This window comes from Protopterus annectens, chromosome 4.part1 (genome assembly GCF_019279795.1).
Source record: "Protopterus annectens isolate FY-2018-M chromosome 4.part1, PAN1.0, whole genome shotgun sequence".
In the NCBI taxonomy this organism is placed as follows: Eukaryota; Metazoa; Chordata; order Ceratodontiformes; family Protopteridae; genus Protopterus; species Protopterus annectens.
This window is the reverse complement of record NC_056734.1, coordinates 368,212,339-368,224,863: the sequence shown is the minus strand read 5'-3', so window position 1 is coordinate 368,224,863 and position 12,525 is coordinate 368,212,339. Positions and strand designations below refer to the sequence as shown.

General features: G+C 41.7%; 1 protein-coding gene across 2 annotated transcripts in view; it reads left to right on the top strand.

The window, feature by feature from the left end:
• The window catches only part of LOC122800861 (protein phosphatase inhibitor 2-like), a 676,862-nt gene that overhangs the window by 80,481 nt on the left and 583,856 nt on the right, over positions 1-12,525 (top strand). The gene's annotated exons all lie outside the window — the stretch shown is intronic.

The window sequence follows — 12,525 nt, the reverse complement described above, 5'->3', positions numbered from 1 at the left end:
GCAGAGGTCTGGTAGTTGACAGTAATGCAAAATACTGTAGTTTCTGGGTACAGATCCCCAGAACTCTATCTGGATGCTCACTGATCTTGTTTAACCTGACTATTCCTTTGAAAAGTTCTCGACATCCTGTAAAAGTTGAATATTGTTGCTTGCGTCTTCACTTCCCACCTTTTTAATTCTATACAAGAGTGGAGTAAGTAGAATGTCTAATTCTCTGTTACCATGTCAAGGGATGCACTGTCTAAAGTTCTAGATTAGCAGTTGTGGGACAGTTTGACCTTTTACTCCACATCGCACAGCAGCAGTAGTGTGCGAGTTGCATTGAAGTATGCAAGTAGCTATTTAGTTCTTGTTATTAAGTATCCATTTGTTGTATTGCGTGTCTGCTCTCAGGCACTCCACATCAGACAACAGTACATAAGAATTTAATTTCTGCAACTAGCTGTTTATTTTCTTACAAGTATCCAGAAAAGATCCACCTGTTCAGGCAGCTTTTGGTTGTATACTGCTTGCCCCTTTTTTCTGTCTGTAGTCATTACAAGGGTTCTGCTGTTGTGTGTGCAAACCTTTCTTCTCACTAGTACTTCCACTAAGTGAATATCAGAAGTGATGCGTTGTACTCTTGAATCTTGTACAAGTCTCTGTGCAGTTCAGTCAATACAGCAGCATCTGTTGAGGAGGTATGCATATACATATATTTACTTTTTTTTTCCTGAAGCATATTTGCTCATTTGTATGACAACCACTATTTTGCAGGTTTTGTATGCATTTTTACTTTGGCACCAGCATCTTAACAAAGAAGAGTCATGGTAATACATATTTCATCATCTCCTATCCCTACCAGCTTTTCCATAAATTCAGTGTGTCATTTAGAATCGGTCCTAATCACTTCCTAATCACTTCACAGTTTAATTTTCAGGTTGTTACTTCAGAACATTTTATTGTTGTACTGTAGCATCGTGTGTAAGCAATTGAGACTATACTTCAGTGGTACACACTGGAAAAATGTCAATGTTTATGCTGTGCCATTCTGGTGAGTGTAATAACTGTTGAATCCTTTCTTGATTGTTCAATAGCTAGTTATGGCTTGTGATTGATCTCTCTAGCTAGACATGCGTGTTTCTCATTAGGAGTTTATTAAAAGCACTTTTACTCTTCTCAACCTGCAGCTGTCAGTAGTCCCTAACAATGCTTTCTAGGGTAATATTTGCTGTGGTTTTGGTATTTTATTTATGTTCTTATTCAGTACTACAGTTATTAGGGTTATGATCACACAAGCAAACACCCTAGAGGATGAGTTTGGTACTCTGCCCTGAAGATGAAGCTGCCTATCTCAAATACAAAAGTTGCATACTTGGTTATGGCAGTAAGTCTGCATTGGGAATTTGATCTTTATTACTGTAACCCCTACTTGTATTCCTTTGTGTTACTCGTGATGAGACCAAAGACACATAATAGGATCCTTAAGGAGAGTAATAACAGCCAAAAAGGACATTGCATTCATAAAGTAGCAGAAAGTATTCTAATGGCACTAAATATACAGACCCAACTGATATTGCCAACATCCTGGCAGGTTCAGTGCTAACGTTACCCCCCCTCTCACCCCCTAAAGAGCCCATCTCTATACCGGAAGAATGCAAAGTTCCTGTAATCACGGCTGCACAGGTAAAAACCACTCTCTCTAAAGCCAAGAACACAGCATCCATGGGACCAGACAACATTCCAGGCTGCGTTCTATGCGAACTACAGAACGAACTGGCACCCCACATAAGTACCATGTTCAGTCATAGCCTCACCTCAGGCTTTGTGCCTGCTGAATGGCGCACAGCAACGGTTATCCCACTCCACAAGGGGGGAGCCACCACGGACCCTGGGAACTACCGCCCCATTAGCCTGACTAGCCTGGTCTGCAAGCCCATGGAACGTATCATCATGGAACTTATAAACAAGATATTGGTAATCTCCAAACTCTGAATCCCACCCAGTTTGGGTTCGTAGAAGGCAGACCATGTCTCCTAAACCTGATAGACTTCTTGAAGCAGTCACCAAAGCCGTAGACAAGTGTAAGGTGGTTCACACAGCCTATCTAGATCTTGCCAAGGCTTTTGACACCATCCCCCACTCTGGAATTATAGATGAACTCGCTAAACTAGGTATAAATCCCTATGTCACAAGATGGGTTGCCAACTGGCTCACTGACCGAACCCACACTGTGAAAGTAGCAGACTCCATGTCCGACTTCAGACCAGTGACAAGTGGTGTACCACAGGGTTCAGTCCTGGGTCCTCTCCTGTTTGGTATCTACTTCTTTGAAGTACAGGCTAACACAGAAGGTCTTTGGCTAACGAAGTTCGCAGATGACTTTAAACTAGGAGCCATAATCGAAACTCCTAACTATGTGGACATCCTACAAAATGGCCTCACTGAGACAGATGCCTGGTGTCAAAGCCATGGCCTCAAAGCCATGGCCTCAAGCTCAATGCCAAAAAGTGCATTGTCATCCCCTTTGGTAAAAACTCTGTACCCATGAACTACAACATAGGCGGTAGTATACTTAACACTGAAAGTGTGATAAGAGACCTTGGGACACAGGTGGACAGTAGTCTCTCCTTTGATAGTCACGTTGCCACAGTAGTCAGGAAATCCTTCTACGTGGCACACCTAATCACAAAAGGTTTCTCATCCAGAAAAAGAGGTCATTGTTCCCCTCTACTCATCACTCATTAGACCCATTCTAGAATACAATGCCCCTTTTGGTATGTACCTCAAGAAATCTACAACAACTGGAAAGGCCACAGAAATACCTCCACAAAGAAGATTACCGGCCTCAAACAGATGCCCAACGTAGACTGTCTCAAAAATCTCCAGCTTTACTCCGTCGCATATTGCCTATTCAAAGGTGATCTCTGCCTAACATACAAAGCTATGTCAAACCTAGAGCTGTTGGACATGCTCCACGTAAAGAAATCCCAATCCCTCTGAGCTTCACGCTCTAGGGACCTAAACCTTGTCACCACATTAAACAGAACATGCCGGAGGGATAGATTCCTGTTCCAGAGTCTTCCCATACTCTGGAATAAACTACCTATCTATATCAAACAAAGCTCCTCATTAGCACTCTTCAAGAAAAATCTTGATGATTGGATGGGAAATAGGAAATTCACCCCAGGGATCACCTCTGTGGCTCTGCTCGACAGTGGCATAGGAAAATAATTTTCTTGGGTGGCAAAAGCCAGGGTACCTTTTTGGCTGGGCTTGTATAGGCCCCAGGGCTGCTAGCCTAGTACCTACCTATGAAGAACTAAGCCAACCCAAGAATGGAAAAAAAGATTTTACCTGTGGGGATGACTGCAGTTAAGAGTTCAAAGAATAGGCAAGAGGGGGCTGAAATTTACTGGAGAAAACTGACACAGGAGCCAAGCTGTTGGGATTAAATAACTAGAGAAGGAAGGGTAATAGAATGGAGGCCAAGAAGACAGTTGGACTGCAGGCTAGAGACAGCCTTCCTATCAGGGATTGAAATCAGAGTATAGGCAAAATGAAATTGATAAGAGAGTCATAACTGAGACACCTGCTGTGGTAGAGTTTTTAGTTGAATCTAGAACAGAAGCTGCAGATTATACTTCCTGTTATCTTTTTTTTTAAATATTGTACAATATATGTAGGAATCAATAAGAGGAGATTAGGAAAGATTGGGAAGAGAGATTGGATAAGCAATTCACAAGGAAACAATGAGAGGACATATGTATGGCTTGCAAATATGCAACAGTGTCTGGATGGTTTAGAATTTTTGCTTGAAAATGTTTGCATATACCCCAAGACCCCAAAGATTTTTTCCTTGCATAGCAAATGTTAGAGATGTGATGGGTAAGAAAGAGGTAACTGGAAGTCGTACCTCTGAACCTCTTAGAGCAAGAAATCTGGACAAAGCCTAAAATAATGAAGGGGGGGTCAGGGGGTCAAAGGCGCAGAAACGGGGACAGATTGTAAATACTACTCTCATAAACTTGCTAGAATAACAGTTTTTTTTTTGTTGGCTTGCATTTTGTTGGGGGATATGAAGTCTGAGTCTTAAATGTGTGTTGTTATTTAGTGGCTTCAGTCCTCAGGGATTTGCCAGAAAACCACAAATTTTGTGAGAAACAGACCAAAAGTATGAGGCAAAAATCTGGACATTCTGTGAAAATCTGTACATTTTAGAAGTCTGCTGGGAACATAGGTTTTGGGAATGTAATGAGTAGACAAATTTAAAAAATTCCTTGCAGAGCACTATGCTAAAAATATTAGGTGAGCAAATAGGTGTAATTCAGAAATTTTTTTTAGGTGGGATGCAGGATATGAGTTGCCTCTGCATAATAAGGCCTTGTTAAGTTTAGTTGTTCTTCATATTAATCACTGCTGCAGTAGCATTAGGAATATGATGTTGTATCCTGCCAAGCATATAATGGCTGGCCAGCTTCCAAAGCTTTTAGGGCACCTTTCATGCACCAAACTGTTAAGCAGCTTGAGCTCAGGTGACTAAGACAAGTTTTGGGCACAAAGCCCATCGGACATTTACTGCTTCCTTAAGAGTACGTTCCTCCTGGGGCTTTTGAGGATTGATGGCTGGTTGTGCATCCCTATGCTGGGCAGTTAAGTTCCCTTTAGGGGGGGGGCTTCCATTTTCTTAATTTTGCTGTTTATTTCCTTTACAGGAAACCTATTTTAAAGCTAGGAATGTTGTGTTTTAATGGACTGTCTTGGTACTGTAACATACTCTTAAATGGAGCGGTCTTTTTTTATGCCCGTTTAAAAGTAATATAAAGTAACCGAAAAAAAAATTTCTGTTGAATTTTTTTTTGGGGGGGGGGAGGGGGGGTTGGTATAGTGTTTTAAGGCACATTTACTGCATGTTTTCTGTCAGAATAGTTACTTTTGTGGACTGCTAGTGTTTACTGGTATTTGCTGCTAGTCTTCCATGGGAAAGAGGCATAATGTTTGGCTTGACCATGGAACAAGACTACCCATCGCATAGTCTGTCTTTTTTTCTAACCACACAAAGAAAAAAAAATAAGCAAACAACCTTTGCCACCATAGCAGGTGGTAGAATGCTGTGGTTTTGTTGTATCTCATACCATTCCTGTTTTACTTGGGCTCCCTCTGGAGTATCGCCTACAGCCACTGTTGACTGTCCTTCATGGCTGTTGGGGTCCCCTCAGTGGGTAAGTGAGAGCAACTCTTGTTGGTCCTGGGAGAGGGAAGAGGGAAGGTTTCCCTGTTGGGCCACAATGCTGTGCCCATCCTTGGGGCAGCACCTGCTGCTATTAGTAATATGGTTAGCCCCATTTTTCTGTCAAAAAGAAACTGAAAATCAATCCTGTATCTATTCCACACATTTCTTAGGGTAGGGGTAGTATACTGGGTATGCCTCAGGGTTTAATTCGGGCTATTGATCCTTGTGAATTAATTTCTGGTAAAGAGGTATTCCTCTTTTCATGAAGAGATTAGGTTCTGAATCTGAACCAGAAGATGCAGGGACGGATAGTGTGTTTTCCTCAAATTTCTGGTTCTTTTTCTCTGAGACTGTTGCTAGAATGTGCCAGTGATATTGGTGGGAGACCACTGAGGTTCCCTATTCCCTCAGATACGAGGAACTGTTTAAAGAAGTTTTTTTTCAAAACCTACACTATTACTGTTTTTCTCTCTGCTTTAGAAGGTATGTGTGTTACTGCCTGCAAAATTTCCTGATAGTTGGCCAGCTACCCCTAGATAGTATGTATAAAGTTCCTTGATCCTTTACATTTTTGTACACTATTCCCAAACCTGACCCAGCAGCTATAGCTTTAGTTGATCCAACTGATGCTAAGGGGTCTATATTAGTTTGCCGAAAGATATGTTCATCGAACACCTTTTCATGGACACAATCAGCAAAAATCACTTCTGTGAATTGCAGACTTTTCCCAGGGCAGTGAAGTAGTTGGCCAACTATACAACTTTGCCGTTTTCCCCCACTGTAGTGTCATCTCAAGAGTTGGTATGTATATATGTGTATGTATAGGAGGGTGTGGGGGTGAAGCCCCCCACTTGGTTGGGTTTGATTTTAGTTGGTTGTGGGTTTTATTGTACTGTGGGGCAATTGTTTCATTGTAGTGGGAAAATTATGCACATCACAGAAATTGTTTTTGCTGATTGAGTGTCAATGAATAGGTGTTCACTGGAAATATCTTTTGGTGAACTAATATAGAATGGATGCTAAGCACTTAGAGTAGGATTGGAATTATCGGATACAGATAGGAAAATTGATAGTTACGGGAAAAAAGTGTTTAATTCCATAACTTGATTTTTCAGAATTTTGAATTGTAAGGCTCCTATGTTTATTCTGAAAGTATGAGGAATGCTTTATTTGCATTATCTTCTTACGAGGAAAATATGCTTTAAATGTTTTCTCCTGTTCAACAGGTCACACTGTTCATTGTTTTGCAGTACGTGTCTGACGTAATAATTCTTCTAGAACTTTGGCCACTGGTACTGTTTTGAGGAGGTTTGCATGGCTGTGTTCTCTAAACTTCCCAGATTGTTAAAAATTAAAATTTTAATTCATCCTTAAGACAGTGTTTTGCCCCTGTGTTGCAGAAATGATCAAAAAGTATGGTGAAAGGGGCAAGATGATCCAGGGAATATCTGATTGTTCAGCCCTCCTTTTCCAAATTGTACAAGGTATTTTCTGTCTCCTTGTCCATTCTTGGCAAAAAAAAAACAGAATAAATCGTTTCAGCAAAATTCAGGTAAAAATTCAGGTAAAGACTTTTTTTTTTTTTTCAAGATGGCTGCACACTGATCAACAGCTTAATTTCAGCTCTCCCGGTTTAAAAATAGAAGCTGAGAAATAGTCTGTGATATTGTCTGCTTGAGTAAATTTCATTTACTGGCTGGTAAGTACACTGCCTGGATGCCAGCAAAGAAGAATTCTGCAGCTGTTAAGCAAAAAGCAGTTCAAGCTCAAACTTTGGTAGAAAAGATGGCTTCCAGTTATTTAGAGGAAATAAGTCAAATTTGTTCAGAATTAATTAAAATAAATGAAACAATGAAGGAGTATATCAATTCAAGTAACAAAAGGCTGGAAAATGGAATACGTTGAGGACAGAGCACCGGAGAGGACCTGAGATTTTCTATTGTACCAGAGAAACTGGAAGGAACAGACCATTTTAATTTTATGAAAGCACACACAAGTAACTGGACTGGTATTCCACAGCAGGATTTGTTAATTGAAAGAACATTTTGTGTGTTTACTCTGGCCAAGAGAAAGCGGCAAAGACTTGCATTATTAAAGATGCAGTCATACCAGCAGAACAAGTTAATGACAAAAGTGTGACAAAAGGGCAAATTATTAAGAAATTGGAGACAGGGTGTTTATGAAAAATTAGTATTTTAGGGTGTTTGCGAAAAATGAGCATTAACTGTACACCAGGGTGAAGAAGCAGAAGTATCTCCGCAATCAATGAATATCAAGAGGCAGGTGCAGCTGTCTTCCAGAATATTTTTTTTTTCCTGGAGGATCATAAGCTTTTTTTTAATGCAGCACAGGCTAAGGAAGAAATACAAATGTTTGTCCAGCAAGGGGTGAGCAATGAAACAGAAAGGGGACCGTGCATTCATTCTTCTGATGATAAGGCTCATAGCGAGACTTTCCCTGTGAAACATTTTCTAGTGTTCCATAGGAAGATGTTTGAGGTACAGAAAAAGACAAAGGAATTGACTAGAAGAATCAGTAGTACATTGGACTTAATCTGAAGTCTGGGTTTGGGTGATGGAAATGAACAGAAGACCCGCACCACTGGAGTTGGTGCATAAATGGGAGACTAAAGCATCAATCACATTTGTGAAATGTTGCTTTACAGAAAAAGTCACTGAGAAAGATTGGATTTTTGTTGACTTTGTTAAACCTTTTGGGTGACAGGCATATGCCCTACTTCATTTCATTTCATTAATAGGTTCATAGGTTCATAGGTTTATACTAGGTTATCTGCCCTAAGGCATTTATAAGCCTAGCCCAAATTATTGTGGCTTACGCCACCCCTTATATGAAAAAATACTGTGCCCATTAGTTTGTTGTGCCTCTGTCCAGCAGTGACACAGAGATGATTCCCGGGGTAAACCTACGATCTCCCATCCACAGGTCTAGATTTCTCTTGAACAGAGTCAGCAAGGTGCTCTGCCTCACATGGACCGGGATTTTATTCCACAGCATAGGAGTCTCTGAGTGATAAATCTATCCCTCCAGCACACCCTATTTATATCCGTGCTAAGGTTTAAGTCGCTTGCTCTAGTGGTTTTGGTGGATATGGATTTTTGAGGTGGAGCATGTCCATTAATTCCGGGTTGGACACGGCCTTGTATGTCAGGCACATGTCACCTCTGAGCAGACGGTATGCGACTGAATAGAGCTGGAGTTTCTTCAATCTGGCAGCATATGACAGATTTTGGAGTCCCTTTATCCTTTTGGTGAGGAACTTTTGGGGTCTCTCCAATTGCTGCAGATGTCGGGTGAGATACATCCCGAATGGGGCATTGTACTCGATCATTGGTCTGATAAGTGAAGAGTACAGGGAACAATGACCTCACTAGATCTGGATGTGAATCCCTTCATGATCAGGTGGGCAATGTAGAAGGTCTTTCTAACCACTTTAGCAATGTGAGTGTCAAAAGAAAGGCCACTGTCAACCTGGGTCCCCAGGTCCCTGATAACCTCTTCTGTGCTTAGTGGATTGCCACCTATATGGTAGCTTGGGGTTACCTTGTTTTTCCGAAGGGTATGACTATACATTTTTGGCGTTTAACTTCAGGCCATGGCTCTGGCACCAGCTATCTGTTTCAGTGAGTCCCTTCTGAAGGATATCCGTGTCCGATGCACTTTCCACTATGGCGCCCAGTTTGCAGTCATCTGCAAACTTTGTCAGCCAAAGTCCTCCCATGTTGGCCTGTACTTCTGAGAAGTAGATGCCAAACAATAGGGGGCTAAGGACCGAGCCCTGTGGGACACCACTTGTGACCGGCTTGGAGTCTGACACAGCGCCAGCAACTCTAACCCTGTGGGTTCTGTCCTTAAGCCAGTTTGCAACCCATCTTGTGACATATGGGTTTACATTTAAGCTGGTAAGTTTTTCTACAATACCCGAGTGGGGTATTGTGTCGAAAGCCTTTGCAAGGTCAAGGTAGGCTGTATGGACTGCCTTTCCCTCATCAACGGCCTTGGTGACTATTTCGAAGAAGTCGACCAAGTTCAAAAGGCATGATCTTCCCTTGACAAAGCCAAACTGGGTCGGGTCCAATGTCTGCAAGTCCCCTATATCTTTGTTTATGAGCTCCATTATGATCCTCTCCATAGCTTTGCAGACTAGACTTGTTAAGCTTATGGGGCGGTAATTACCAGGGTCCGTAGAGGCGCCACCTTTGTGGAGTGGGACCACAGTTGCTGTACGCCACTCCTTGGGCACGTATCCTGTGGTAAGGCTGAGATTAAACAGCTGCCTTATGTGCGGGTTTAATTCCTCATTTAGCTCGTGTAGCACACAGCCGGGGACACCATCCGGTCCCATTGATGCTGTGTTTTTAGCTTTAGAGAGAGCAGCTTTCACCTGCGCATTTGAGATGTCCGGGAGGCTACACTCGGCTGGGATAGTTATCTCTCCTTTAGGTGGGGAGAGGGGGTGAAGTTTGCACTGAACCTGTCTGCCAGTATGTTGGCAATGTCTGTGGGTTCAGTGATTTTTGTATCATTTTGGACTAATTCTGAGCATATCTGTGAGTTTCCACCCAGGTTCCTAACATAGCTGAAAAAGGCCTTATGATTGTCCTTTGAATCCATGGCAATTTTTCTCTCAAAATTGGCCTTAGTTGATTTTATGAGTGCTCATATTTTTTTACTAATAATGATCAGGGGTGACTTCCCTTTTATTGATTTTGTTCTATCATGTAATAGCTTTCTCCTCTTATTGTAAAGTTTGTTAATGGCTGGGGTCCACCAGACTGGACGCTTGCCCTTTGTGGAAAGAGTCTTGGTTTTATTTGGGATTGCCTGATCCATGCAGTCCTGGAGGTGTTCATAGAAGGCATTTGTAAGGGCATCCGCAGCTTGGGTTGTGGTTTCCTCTGACTCAGGGGCCTTGAAGGATACCACACCAGTCTTGAGTAGTGTGAAGTTTGCTTTAGAGAAGTTCTTCACTATGGTCTTTTTTGTTTGGGGTGGGGCGGATGTGGATTTCCAGTGAGATTAGTTTATGATCAGATCTCACCAATGAGGGATATACTTGCGGTGTGGAGCATTTTGTCCCCATGTATGTGACAATGAGATCTAGTATATTTTCTCCTCTCGTGGAACAGTGACTAGCTGTTCCATGGCATTTGAATTTATGAACTCCAGGAACCGTTGGGCTAGAAAGTTAGGGCTTGAGTAATGTTCCCAGTCTATATTCGGGTAGTTGAAGTCACCCAATATGATGGTGTTTGGAGATACATTTATACCCTCCAGTGTCTTCAGGAAGGCTGTGTGGGGTTCCTGAGTTTGAGAGGGTGGCCTGTAGCATGCTACAATTTGTAGAGCAGTTTTGCCTATGGTTAGTTGCACCTGGATGGTTTCCAAGCTTCATGCGTTGCCACCAACCTGGAGGTGTGAGTATCCTTTATGAATATGGATACACCCTCCTTTTGTGGAGTGGTCCGGGTTTTGGGGCCAGAACGCATGATATGAGGTAAAACCTAATAGTGCCGGGTGCTCTCAGGAGCCTTGAACCAGGTTTCAGTTACAGCACAGACATCGATGTTCTCCATACTGAGAAGGGCCTCGAGTGCGTGCATTTTGAGATTTAGACTTCTGGCATTGAGCAGCATTACCCTCAATTTCTTCCCATTTTTGTTTTCTAGGGTGGTAGGTTTAGAATTTGAGCCTTGCCTAAAAAAGGCACTATGGGGGTGGCAAGAGCCTTAGCCAATATCCGGAATCCCAGGGGTGACAGGTGCAAGCCGTCCCTTGCGAAGCAGCGTGGCTTGTCAAGCATGTCATCCCAGGCATTAAACTGTTTAGAAGAGGTGGGAGGAGGTGGGAGAAAGGGGAAAAGTAACCAAGTAAAACAATTTTTGAACTTAACAGTATTTGTATAAAACATTTTGTGGTACGAATTGCATATGATATAGTTAAAGTAAATGTGAGCTTTTCCCCTTCTCTCTGCGTTTTATGAAATTAACGCATTAAAATAAAAAAAAATGTGGACAAAAACACGTTTGTCAGTAGGTTGTAATTTTTGCTGTTATTGGAAATGCGGTGTAAAAAGTGCACTGATTAATAATGTATGTAGAATTTGCTTTTGCATAGGCGAGTGTCTGGATTAATTCCCTTGGCTTAATCTAATAAGTTTGTTTTTTTGTGTGTGTGTAAATGCAGATGGGTTTTAAAAAAATGAGTGACTACAGTGTAACATTTTTCTTCTAACCAAATGTTCACTGTCCGTTGTGAAATCTTGAGCTGAGGGCATCTCTATATTTTGTTCTTATTTTTCCATGGAAACAAAAGGTACAAGGGCAAGCAGTTCAGTAAAAAAAAAAAAAAAAAATTTGAAATTATTGGAAGTGAAAAAGGGATCTAATGTCTTTCTTTCATTCCTCATCTGGTGGGTCTCCGATCAGAGACTTCTGTTTTTTATCAAACTAATGGATCCAGCTGTCAAATTCCTCCATTTACTCATAATTCCCCACTCTCTTGGTATACCTCAGATCTCGTTTGCTGCCGCATTATTTGGGTGTGGATTTCTGCTCTAGAGCTGCAGAGATTAACCAGATACTGTTTGTACCACTTTTTGTGATTTTTTTTTTTTTGTATTTAACATTACTTTCCTCTTTGTTTGTCTTCAAACAAAACTTGCTTGACTTTCTAACCATTATCTTTCCTTTATCTGACTTGCTTGATAGGTTTTTCTACCCTTGTCAGGGTATTCTTCTGCATACCATTGCTGGTATTCTTTTCCTCTTGTTCAGTCTACCTGATTTAAAGCATCTTTCAAATACCATTGATGATCTTTGTGTTTCAGTGTTGCAGTCATTACACTTTGGTTATCCTGCTGGCAGGCTACCCTCAGTCTGCTTGAATTCCAAAGTCTAGGTCCGGCGTCGGTTGCTGTCGCCTCTTCCCTGATGTCAGTGCACCAGGGGTATAAAAGATGCAGCCGACACCATTTTCTTCAGTCTTTTTTGCCGCGCAGTGCCCGAAGCAGAAGCAGTTTGCAAGTGCCAGTCAGCAGACTCCTGAGATTTTCGTGTTCGAATTTCAGATCCGAAGTCTTCATTAAAAGCCAAGTACCCTGTTGGGGAAAACTTTTTTCTTGCTCCAGACCGATGTCAGAAAAAGTTAATAATTGTATTTCTTGTGGGAAGCAAATACCTCATAAGGATTTTCATTCTTACTGTATTCCTTGCCTAGGCCCTGACCATGACGTTGCTAGTTGTCTGTTTTGTGCTAGATTTAACCAGCGCACTATAAAGTAACTGAATTATTTT